The following is an 11248-nucleotide window of genomic DNA, read 5'->3' as shown; positions in this document are numbered from 1 at the left end:
TTTTTTGGAATTTTATATTTTATCTTAATTTTTTTTATTCGGGGTGGAACAAGTGAGAAAAGAGTATGAGATCGTAAAATTAAATACTTTAAAGATTTTATGTTTCATCGTCAAAAGAGAAGATATATGATACTTCGGCACTTAAAGGTTAAAGCAGAGGCTGATGCATTAAGCCCCCATGGGGGCCAAGTGTATATCATTATTTTGGGAAAATGATTAAATTTAGTTTAATATGTTAAGGAAAAGGGAATTTTTATTTTTTGCATATCTATTATTTAAAAAAATGGATCTCATTCTTAAATTTTTGGATCTACCGGGTCAAAGTTGCATAAAACGTCAAGGGACTGACAACATGCTTAAAGCACAAAATATGAAATTGTGTAGACTTGTTATAAACATGGATCGAATAAGAGAAGCAGAATTGGGTTATTTTGGCCTATTACCATGGCCTAAAAAAATAAGGGAATTAGGAACGTCAGAAAATTATTTTGGGATTTATGGCATTTTCTACAGTGCAGGGTAAATTCATCACCTTAAAGTGATGAGTTCTATTAAAATATTATTATTATTTAGATTTTAAATTTGAATTGAATATTTAAAAAAACTTTTTAGTTCAAAATATATAGTTGTTTAGATTAGAAAAAGTAGCCGTTGGAACTCGTCACACCCACATGACGAGTTCTAATGTTCATTTTCAAAAATTTTAACTATAAACAGGAGTTGGGCTAGTTGATAAAGTTATACAGAACCAAATCATACATTTGTGGGAAGAGTACTTCATTCAATTTTAGGAAGATCATTTTGGGTATGATTACTCTAATATTGATGATTCAGATTCAAGCTTGTCTTTAGATGAGGAATGGGTGAAAAAATCAATAAAGTCGATTCTTGATTAACATAATAAGACGAAAAGAGAAGAAGAAGAAGAATAAAGACTTACCAAGCTCACGCAGAAAACAACTTATCGAGAGGAACGAGAAAAAGAAAAATAATAATGTAAAAATTTAGAGGAAGAAGAAGAGGAAAATTGTTTATTTTGTTGAAAAAATGTTTTAAATATATGTATGAATTTGAGTTTAGTTAAACGTTATAGCTTGCAATTATATATGTAAAGTAAAAAAGTAAAGATTTTTTATATTGTTAAATTTTCCAAAATAAGTATAACGAAAAACATAGAAATACAATTGCGAAAAGTTTATCGGTCCGCTAGATATTTTGTGAGATGTAGACAATGCTTCCTGTTGTGGCCTTCACCTCTGTAGTGGCCACAAAACTTTGGCAATCCTTGCTTTCATTGAGGATCATCTATATATAAATTTGACTAAATTCAGGACAACCTCTTAACTTCTTTCGTAATTGTGGATTGAGCAACCATTCCTCGAAAACAATTGGTAGTCAATATGCATCGTTTGGGAGGTACTTAAACTTGCAACTATATTGCATATAGTATGCATGTTATGACAATCATCAGCGTATGAGTCTACATTCACATACATACAGTAACCGCGTGAGCGCATGGGTATTTGAAGGCTTGAAATTGACCACAATTACACCATCTTCTATTCAGATTATCAGTGTATGTGGTAGAATTCTCACCCTCATGTGGTCGAACAAGTGCTTGGACAATGTAATCAGGATCCAGTCTGGCGAAATTATGAACATACATTGATGTTGCATGTATTTGATTTTTGTTCATTGCTTTCTCCAAATTTGGAGCCCAATTTCTACCTTCGTTGAGCATTGCCTCTACTTGGGAACATTTGTCTGCCCATACTTCACCCAATCTGAAGCAAGTCTCCCGAACAATACTTGCCACCGGAAGATGTCTAGTTCCTTTTAGCACCGAATTAATACATTCAGCAAATTTGTAGTCATATGCAAGTAATATAGATCTTGATCGTCATATGCAAGTAATATAGATCTTGATCGTCATATGCAAGTAATATAGATCCTGATCATCATATGCTTGTGATCATCTTTCCCAAGGTATATCAGGTGCAAAGTTATAAACGTCTTCTCCATACTTCCTAAAATTTTTCAGTCTTTCACGGAAGTTCAGATACAATAATGCGTAGCCTGAAAAAAGTTATATTTAAGTATAATAATAAATAAAGACCATAAATGAAGGGAAAAAGAATAAGTTACTCATGTTGATAATTTCTTTCTTGATTTTCTTATTCTTAAACCTCGTTATAGCATTGCAAGCAATATGTCGTATGCAATACACAAGATATTCATGCAGAGGCGACCACTTACTTCCTGGTTTTTCAATGTTGCCAACAACCTAGGTGAGTGGTATGAGATCATATAAACCCCATCTTGAGTGACAACATGGGCGTACAAGTTTTACAAAAAGAAATTTCACGTTTCCTCTGACTCATTTTTAACAATGGCAAAGGCAATGTTAAAAATGTTTTTGTCACCATCTTGTGCAACAACTATCATCAGGATGTGTTTTTATATGTCATACAAAAAAGTGTCATCCACTTGAACCATTTATTTACAGTAACAAAAACCTTCAATTGATGACTTGAAAACCCAGAACAAGCCTCCAAAAACTCTTTCCCTAGGATAACATGCCCATCAAATGTGGTCGTAGGATAAGTGTAAGAGCGAACAATGGTTCCTGGGATGAAAACTTTAATTGCGTGCAACAGATGTGAAACCTCATTGTACAATTGATCCCAATCACCATACAATAGTGTTATAGCTTTCCTTTTGGCCATCCGGGATTTGTAATAAGACTAAATATAACCAAATGTATTCCGTATTGATGCCATTATCTTTGAAACCAAGATCTTTGGATTTTTCTCCACCAGAAGCTTCACATATGCATATATGACATTGGAATCTAAGTGTTTGCGGTCTTATGTCAATGAGTTGTACGTGCAACTGTGCTGGTTGTAGAACCTTGTGACTTTTTACAACATCTTTCGTTGTAGGTATGAAACACATATCATCCACTTACAGCCAGCATTGATGTTTATAGTATCCTCCACTTACACATAACATTGTTGTTTATACACCTGACAAAATATATATTCTTATTAAACTCCACAACACTGAATTTCGTATATGCTTTGATACAAAACTCCTTCACTGCTAGTTGGGCATCCTTTTTAGTTTCAAACTATGACCTAACTCCCAACTCCGTTGATCCGTCGTCCGAGGTACCCCAGTGGGTTGCACATATATCAAGAATCTCAGGATTCCTCATGGCGTCATGGTTTTTCTCATGCATTGCAATTGTATGACGATATTAAGGCATATGGGGTTGCGGAATTTCTAGTTGCCTGGTTGTTAGTGGATGTGCATAAACTGGTGGAGCATTCTGTAATACATTACCACGAGAAACCGATGCCTCCCACACATCACCCTCTATATCAAAACCTTGTCCCTCTGAAGCAACTTCGACGATATCAGATTCATCGATTATTGGTGTGTCATCGTCTACCATAAGTAGAACAAAAGTTTCATCACACTCGCTAAAATCATCAAGGATTTCACCGAATCGCCCAACAAGGTTATTTACATCTTCTAATGATCCTGATTAAATAATATCCGACATTTAAATTTTTTTGGTAACTCGTCGGGCGATTCGGTGACATTGAATTTAAATAATATCCGACGAATAAATTAATTTTATCCTAGGTGACGAGTTTCTCTTGAACTGTAGAAAATGTCGTAGATCCTAAAATAATTTTATGATAGTCCTAATCCCCAAAAAAATTCTTGGGTGCGACATTGGAAAAAAACCTTCAGAATTGTGCATTCCAAGCCATAGGCTGATGGGCTTCCTAATTGAGCCATTGGTTTTTTTGGCCCAATAGGGCAATCAACTTTTTTTTTGAAAAATAGGGCACAAATATTTTTATTTTGGGATCTATGACATTTTCAACAATACAAGAACTCGTCACTGACGAGTTCGAATCAAAAATATTTTTATTAGAACTTTTTACTTCAATGTGATAAAATTTAATAAAAATATATTTTATTGAAATCCGTCACCTCGATATGACGAGTTTGAATAAAAATATTTTTTTATTATAACTTATCACTTCGACGTAAAGAATTCTATGAACACTATAAAAAATGTTGTAGATTCTAAAATAAAATCTGGATGCCTTAATGGGTTAAATAAAAAACCTGGATATCCTAATGGACCAAAAAAAAACACCAAGCCATGGATAGCATCAGAATTATCAAATGGATATGCAAAAAGTTGAAACCACAAGGATTGTGTTATGAGAGATGAACAATTAAACTCCATCGAAAGTTCAAATACTTTATGGGTTTAAAAAAAACCATAAGTACTGACATGAATCAAAACCCAGATTCAGTTAATAAAATGTATATTGACCTTATATTTTTTTTAAGAAAATGAATTACCACTAAAACTATAAAAAGAAATGATTTTAATAGAACTTTTGTAAAAAAATGTGGTTCTCTCGTTAAATTCTTTATAATAATCTGATGTAATTATAAAATTATTTATTTATAAATTTTTTTAATTATTAACCACATATATTTTATAATCGTAATTGTATGGATCTATAATCTCAAAAAAAAATTAGCGGCTGAAATCATTTAATAGTTCAATCAATATATTTAATCAAGACTGACACGTTTAAAACACACAGGAAAAAGGGTAAGAACACCGCACGCTGAGTTCTGGTACGCATCCATTTAAGTGTTTCTCAGCAACTCTCTCGTCGCTATGGCTATTAATTTCAGCTAACTGTTACACTTCACTTTATAAGGGTACAAATTATTAGGCCCACAACGGGAGATTAATTGTTTACTGATGGATATTACCAAACAACAGTAAATGATTGGCTTATGGTTGTGCTTTTTTTCAGAGAGAAAACAAAAGGAACGAGAGTTTTTTGTACTGGGTTTTGTGATTTACAAATGGGGTACATATTTCTCTTTTAGTCAATTTAATTATCATATTTCTTAAATATTATCCATTTATTATCTGTATTTATTAAATTTATATTATATATTTTAAAGTATAATATCGATTTTATATTATAATGCGCGATTAGGGATGAATATGGATTGGGTTCAACTTTTAGTAAACTCAAGTTTGATTCAGGTATTATATCTTTTTACACATCATTTGATTCGATTTAGGGAGGTTCTATTCGACCTAAAACTCGATCCAAAATTTAAGATAAAAATTTACATTTGATATGATCTAACTCGATCCAATATATATATATATATATAGGGGTAGTATCATCTTACATAAAATAAAATTCTTTTAGTTTTACACAGATTTAATAACGTTGTATGAGACATGAGTGAAAACATATGGCTTAGATTAAAAGTAGGAAATGTAAAGATATTTACTAGAAAAATGAATCAATCTCAACCATCTATTTTCACTCATCCAACGGTCCTAAATCTGTGTAAAAGTAAAGATTTTTAAGTGAATCCTAACCCATATATATATATATATATACACTTACACAATGTAAAATAATTTAGTTTTACACAGATTTAGGGTCGTTGAATGAGATGAAATATACGGTTGAGATTTACTCCTTATTTTTTCAGTAAATATCTTCATATTTCCTACTGTTAATCTCAGTCATTTATTTCATCTCATCCAACGATATCAAATTTGTGTTCATAATTATAGAAAAATATATTTTTTATGTGTTTAACTTACGATTATAATTGTAAACTTTCCTTATAATTTAGATATTTTTTATTTTTAATAAAACTAGTGACTTCTATTTATCAAAAAATTAAATTATATATAATTTTAAAATTATTTAATATAAATTATTTTATATGATGTTCGGTAAATATAAATATAAAACATGTAATATTTGATAATATCACATTTGTAAAATAAAATTTTCATATATTAAATTGATTAAAAAATATAAGTATAATATTTATAAAAAGGGTGAACTATAAGTTTAGTACTTAAATTATTACTTTTATTTCATTTTAGCATTCAAACTTTTTTTTTAAATCATATCTACTTTTATTTTAGGTTTCATATTGGTAGCCACGATTAAAATTTTAACGATGATGCTATGTGTCACCATAAGATAGTGTTATGTTATAATTAAAAAATAAAAGTAATATTATGTCAACAGTTATGTTAACTTTTTAATGATAACGTACCAAATCGAAACGTAAACTAAACGTTAAGTACAATTTAAAATAAATAAGATTTGTGAATCAAAACCGAATAAAAATAATAGTTCAAATAATATTCGTGTAGCTGTTTTTTTATTAAATCTAGGGTGCTTGTTAGTAAGGGTGAACAAAACTCGACTCGAAAAATCAAATTTTTCGACTCAAATTGACTTCGAGTTGCAATTTCATAAACTCGACTCGACTTGAAAAAATTTCAAGTTCAAATCGAGATGTAAAATGCAACTCGAATAACTCGAGTAAATATTGGATTTATTTTCAAGTTTGAGTCGGAGTCATTGGAGTTTGTATGATATATATATATCACGTATTAAAAAAATATGAAAAAATATATTTATATTGTATATATGGTTATAGAAAGTCACTAAATTAGAATCAAATAATATTATAATATTATAAATATTTGCAATTAAATTTAAACAGAAACTCGAAAAATCGACTGGACTCAACTCGACTCGAAAAAATTTCAAATCAAGTCCGAGTTGCAAAATAAGACTCGTTAACTTGAATAACTCGAATTTTTTTACTCTACTCGACTGAAGGCACACTCTTACTTGTAAGTGGTAGTATATGTTTTAAAGAATCTTAATTATTTGACAATAAATACTCAAATATCATGTAATTATTGATACTCAAATTTAAAACTATAAGAATAATAGTCGTTACTTCAACCGAACTTGATTCATATGACTATTTGTGTAGTTTACCCAACAAAAAAAAATGATAAATGCGAAATTGTACATTGGGCGGGTTACTCTCTAGTACAAACACGAAAAACGTTGCTAAAACGTACTAAAAGACGTCTTATATGGAATAGTGTTTTTAAGATTAGATCATGCTATTGCTTATACGTTGATATACAACATAATTTAGGCTATTACTCACTTGCCATTCACCATCGAAGTCTTGGTTTAAGGAAACGCTGTGAGACCTCCACGTACCCACTGGGCCGCCCACGAAAAGTGGAATAATAAACATTGCCTGTGGAAGCCGGCACCGGCAATATTAAGTGTGAGGAAACATGAAATAATGGCGTACCAGATGGCTCTCGTTGCTTTGCCTATCTCTTTCCTTCTACAAAAATTAATAATGTGTATACACACGTGATGATTATTTATTTAAACTATAGTTGAGATTATATTTTTATGTGTTATATTTTATGATAATCATGATGATAATAAAGGCTATCATAATTATTTTATTATCGATCTTAAAATAATAATTTTGGATTATATTCTTATTATTATATAACTATTATTATTTTAAGGGTAAAATATATAAATCAATTTTAAATTTTTAGGATATTTGTATTTTGGTCATCCATTTGCACCAAGCAATTGTGACTGAGGGATAGTTGAAAAACAAGCATCGAAGCTCCATTATGAGTATTACTGAAATAATCCATTGTTCCATTAGCTTAAACATCAAATCTGCAACACTGTGTTTCATCAAGATCACCAAGAAAACATGTCTAGCAAAACTTAAATGGTCAATTCTCGAGCTTAAGGAACTGTATTGAGAACTTAAACAACTACAAAACTCAATCAAAGCTACCACATTGTAAACAATATCGATTTCTTTTTTTTCGGATTGAAAATTTTATTACAAAACATAAACAAAAGCATGAAAGGGGACATGGGTTTTTAGAGCTTTTACCTGTGCCGAGTTGAAATAGAGCGAGCCTCGGAGAAGAATGGTGGTTGTAACAGTTATGAATGCATAAATGTTTGAGGGAGTTCGATGGGGAAGAAGAAGGTGTCTTCATTGAGAAAACCATGGTGGAAGCTGATGACATCAGCATGTCTTCTTCTTCTTTTCCTTTTCTTGAAAATCATTTCACAGCACTATGCATTTCACCTTCATTGCCCGTACTTGTCCCTGCACCGCCATCATTCTTCTTCTACTACGGTCGCTGATGAACATATTACTATCCCACCACCTCCCCCCCTGACGCATCCTTAAACAGTTTATCTACATAAACCGACGTTGCCGCTTTGTTCTTGTAGTAGCGTTGGAACCCAAAAGGAAGAGCACATCGTCTCTTCTTGCTCTTAAGCTGAAGGCATTGCCCTAACAGCAGTGAAGGCCTAGTAGTTTTAGAAGCAGCTTTTTGCAGTCGAATATTACTAGTCTAGGGTTTTTTGATAGCTTTGGATTTGTGAAGCTTGTGCAATTTGGTTTAGAGTTTGGAGGTGAAGAAGAAGAAGAAGGACTTAACATGTTAAGTGCCACATCAGCAAAAACCAACGAAAGTAACAACAGGGACCAAAATGAAAATGAATTAAAATTTCAATGGCTATTATAATTTTCAAAAGTTGGATGACCAAAATGTAAGTTCCCTAAAAGGTTGGAGACTACTTGTATATTTTACTCTTATTTTAATAGTTAACCACTATTTAAATTATTGGTGATGATTGGTATGACTATAAATAGGTAGGGGAGTGGTGAGTATATCAGCAGATAACAGCTGAGAACGGTGATCGGAGAATCAATGGGGGTGGAACAAAACCCTAGAAAACTTCATGTTTTGATCTTTCCTTTTCCCCGGTCAAGGTCACATTAATCCCATGCTCCAATTCACTAAACGCTTTCTCTCCAATGGCGTCTAAGCCGCCCTGGTTTCCACCGTCTTCCTCGCCAACCGGAGAATCAATGGGGGTGGAACAAAACCCTAGAAAACTTCATGTTTTGATCTTTCCTTTTCCCCGGTCAAGGTCACATTAATCCCATGCTCCAATTCACTAAACGCTTTCTCTCCAATGGCGTCTAAGCCGCCCTGGTTTCCACCGTCTTCCTCGCCAACTCCTCGCTCTCCGATTCATCCATCTCTTTTGATCACCACACCATATCCGACGGCTTCGACGAAGGCGACTTCCAACAGGCCGCCGACGCCGAAACTTACCTCTCCACTTTCTGGTCCGTTGGCTCCGAAAAGCTTAGTAGCTTTAATCAACAAAGTGAGACCGGTCACCCTGTTGATGCACTAGTGTATGATTCGCTGATGCCATGGGCACTTGACGTGGCCGAGCGGTTTGGGATACCGTTGGCGGCGTTTTTCACTCAATCTTGCGCCGTGAACAGCGTGTATTACCATGTTTGGAAGGGACATCTTCAGCTGTCATTGCCACAGTGCCGCGCAGAGACGGTGCCAGAACTAGATCTCAACAGGCTGAATTATTTTAACAATTTTAAATTATATATATAATTTTACCTTTATTATTTGTTTATTTCAAAAAAATATATATAAATGATAACATCACATATGCATAGTTATATACTTATATGAAATAAAAAATACAACAACAACAACAACAAAACCCAATTCCCATATGCAATGGGGTAAGGGGGAGGTAGGGTAGTAGGCTGCCCCCAACGCCAGGTTGAGAGTAGCTTCCGTGGAAGACCTCCGGCAGTCAGAAAAATAAAAATATAGATAAAATGCAATGCATGTATAAATAAATACATAAATACATAGTTGTACAGTATTCATATGCAGTCATTAATATCATTAATATCATATGCGCGTCTGTAATGGGCAGTAATCTTTGTAAATAAAAAATTAAATTAAAGTAAATAATAAAAAATACGATTTTAAAAAGTGCAAAAGACATAACTATCACATAATCACAATAAAACACGTTGTTTCTTCAAATCTTGAAATGCATCCACAAGCGATGTTGTACCAAAGCTTCTTGCAATATCTCTTTCAATGTTGATAATCATGTAATTCTAAAAAAATTCATCATCCATCTTGTTGCGAAGTGTTGTCTTGATGATATTCATTATAGAAAAAGCTCCACCAACCACTGACTTAGGTCAGAGATTGTCAACAATTTCCTTAGACGTGAATTTTAAGATAACTCCACTTCATAATGACACAATTATGTTTGTAAATCATTCTTTTCAACTTCTGTGAAATTCTCTGGATAAAATTTATTCACAAGATTGCAAACGTCTTCAACCTTGGAAAATTTGTCACCATCTCTTGGCTCCAAAGCATAACCAAGAGTTAATAACTATATCGACTTCTCATTAATCTACTGTTTAACTCTTGTAGTTGAACATCAACTGTAGCATAAAACATTTCTACTCGATAATGATGTTCAACTATAAAATGATCTTGTTGGCGACGAGCGCGACCTCATCTTTCTCTATAAATAGAACTCATATTTGGGATATCTATGTTGTGACTTTCACAAAATGAGGTAACCTCCATAAAAAGATTATTTCATCCATCATCTCTAAATCTCTGTAAAAGTATCTTTGAACTCTCAACAAGATGTAGTAAATTCATAATATCCTGAAATTTTCGTTGTAATGATTGAGAAAGTGAATCAGTGATTTCTAATATTTTCGTCATAAGATGTAAAATAAGGACAAAATCAAAGAAAATCAAAGTCTCTAAAGTTGTCGCCGCTTCACGTTCAGAAGATGTACTTCATCAATGAGTTTATATAGAACAACACAAGTGACACTAAACATTTTTATCAAGCTTGAAATTGATCTCAAATAAGAACCCATCGAGTATCACCTGTCCTCTGCATTGAAATACATAGAGGATGTAAGGCGAGTCGGAATAAGAGCTATACCCAATAAGAAAGGGATTGTGAGAAGAGAGAGTATACAACATTGCATCAAGGAATTACTAATGGAAGTCGGAGAAAGGGGCAAAGAGATTAGGAATAATTCAATCAAATGGAAGAATTTAGCTTGCAGGGCAGTCGATGCAGGTGGAATTTCAGACAAAAATATTGATGAATTTATAGCCAAGCTACTGTCAAATTAGAAATTACGGCCCCGAACGAAGACCATCACCATGGCACATGTTGATTATTTTAAAAGTTTTAGGTACGAAACGATCGGAACATGGTATTCATCAACGTGCTGGGAGGCATTATGCTAATCATATTGGTCTCGGTTATTCCTGTGTATGTCACGTGACTAGGGTTGGTGTGTAATCTGTGTTATAATAATGATGTATGATTTAATTTATAAAAAGTAATCTAATAATACACATATAACCAAAATTTAGAAAATGTGGTTAATCGTAAAATGTTATTTGAATTAAAAT

At 32.7% G+C, this 11248-nt stretch overlaps 1 pseudogene; it reads left to right on the top strand.

Annotated features, from left to right (window-relative positions):
- Positions 1–8829: 8829 nt before the first annotated feature.
- On the top strand, positions 8830–10238 carry LOC120200942 (annotated as a pseudogene).
- The last annotated feature ends 1010 nt before the right edge of the window (positions 10239–11248 follow it).

Source organism: Hibiscus syriacus, unplaced genomic scaffold, assembly GCF_006381635.1.
Source record: "Hibiscus syriacus cultivar Baekdansim isolate YM2019G1 unplaced genomic scaffold, ASM638163v2 tig00006666_pilon, whole genome shotgun sequence".
Lineage (NCBI taxonomy): Eukaryota > Viridiplantae > Streptophyta > Magnoliopsida > Malvales > Malvaceae > Hibiscus > Hibiscus syriacus.
This window is presented reverse-complemented; position numbering and strand designations above follow the sequence as displayed.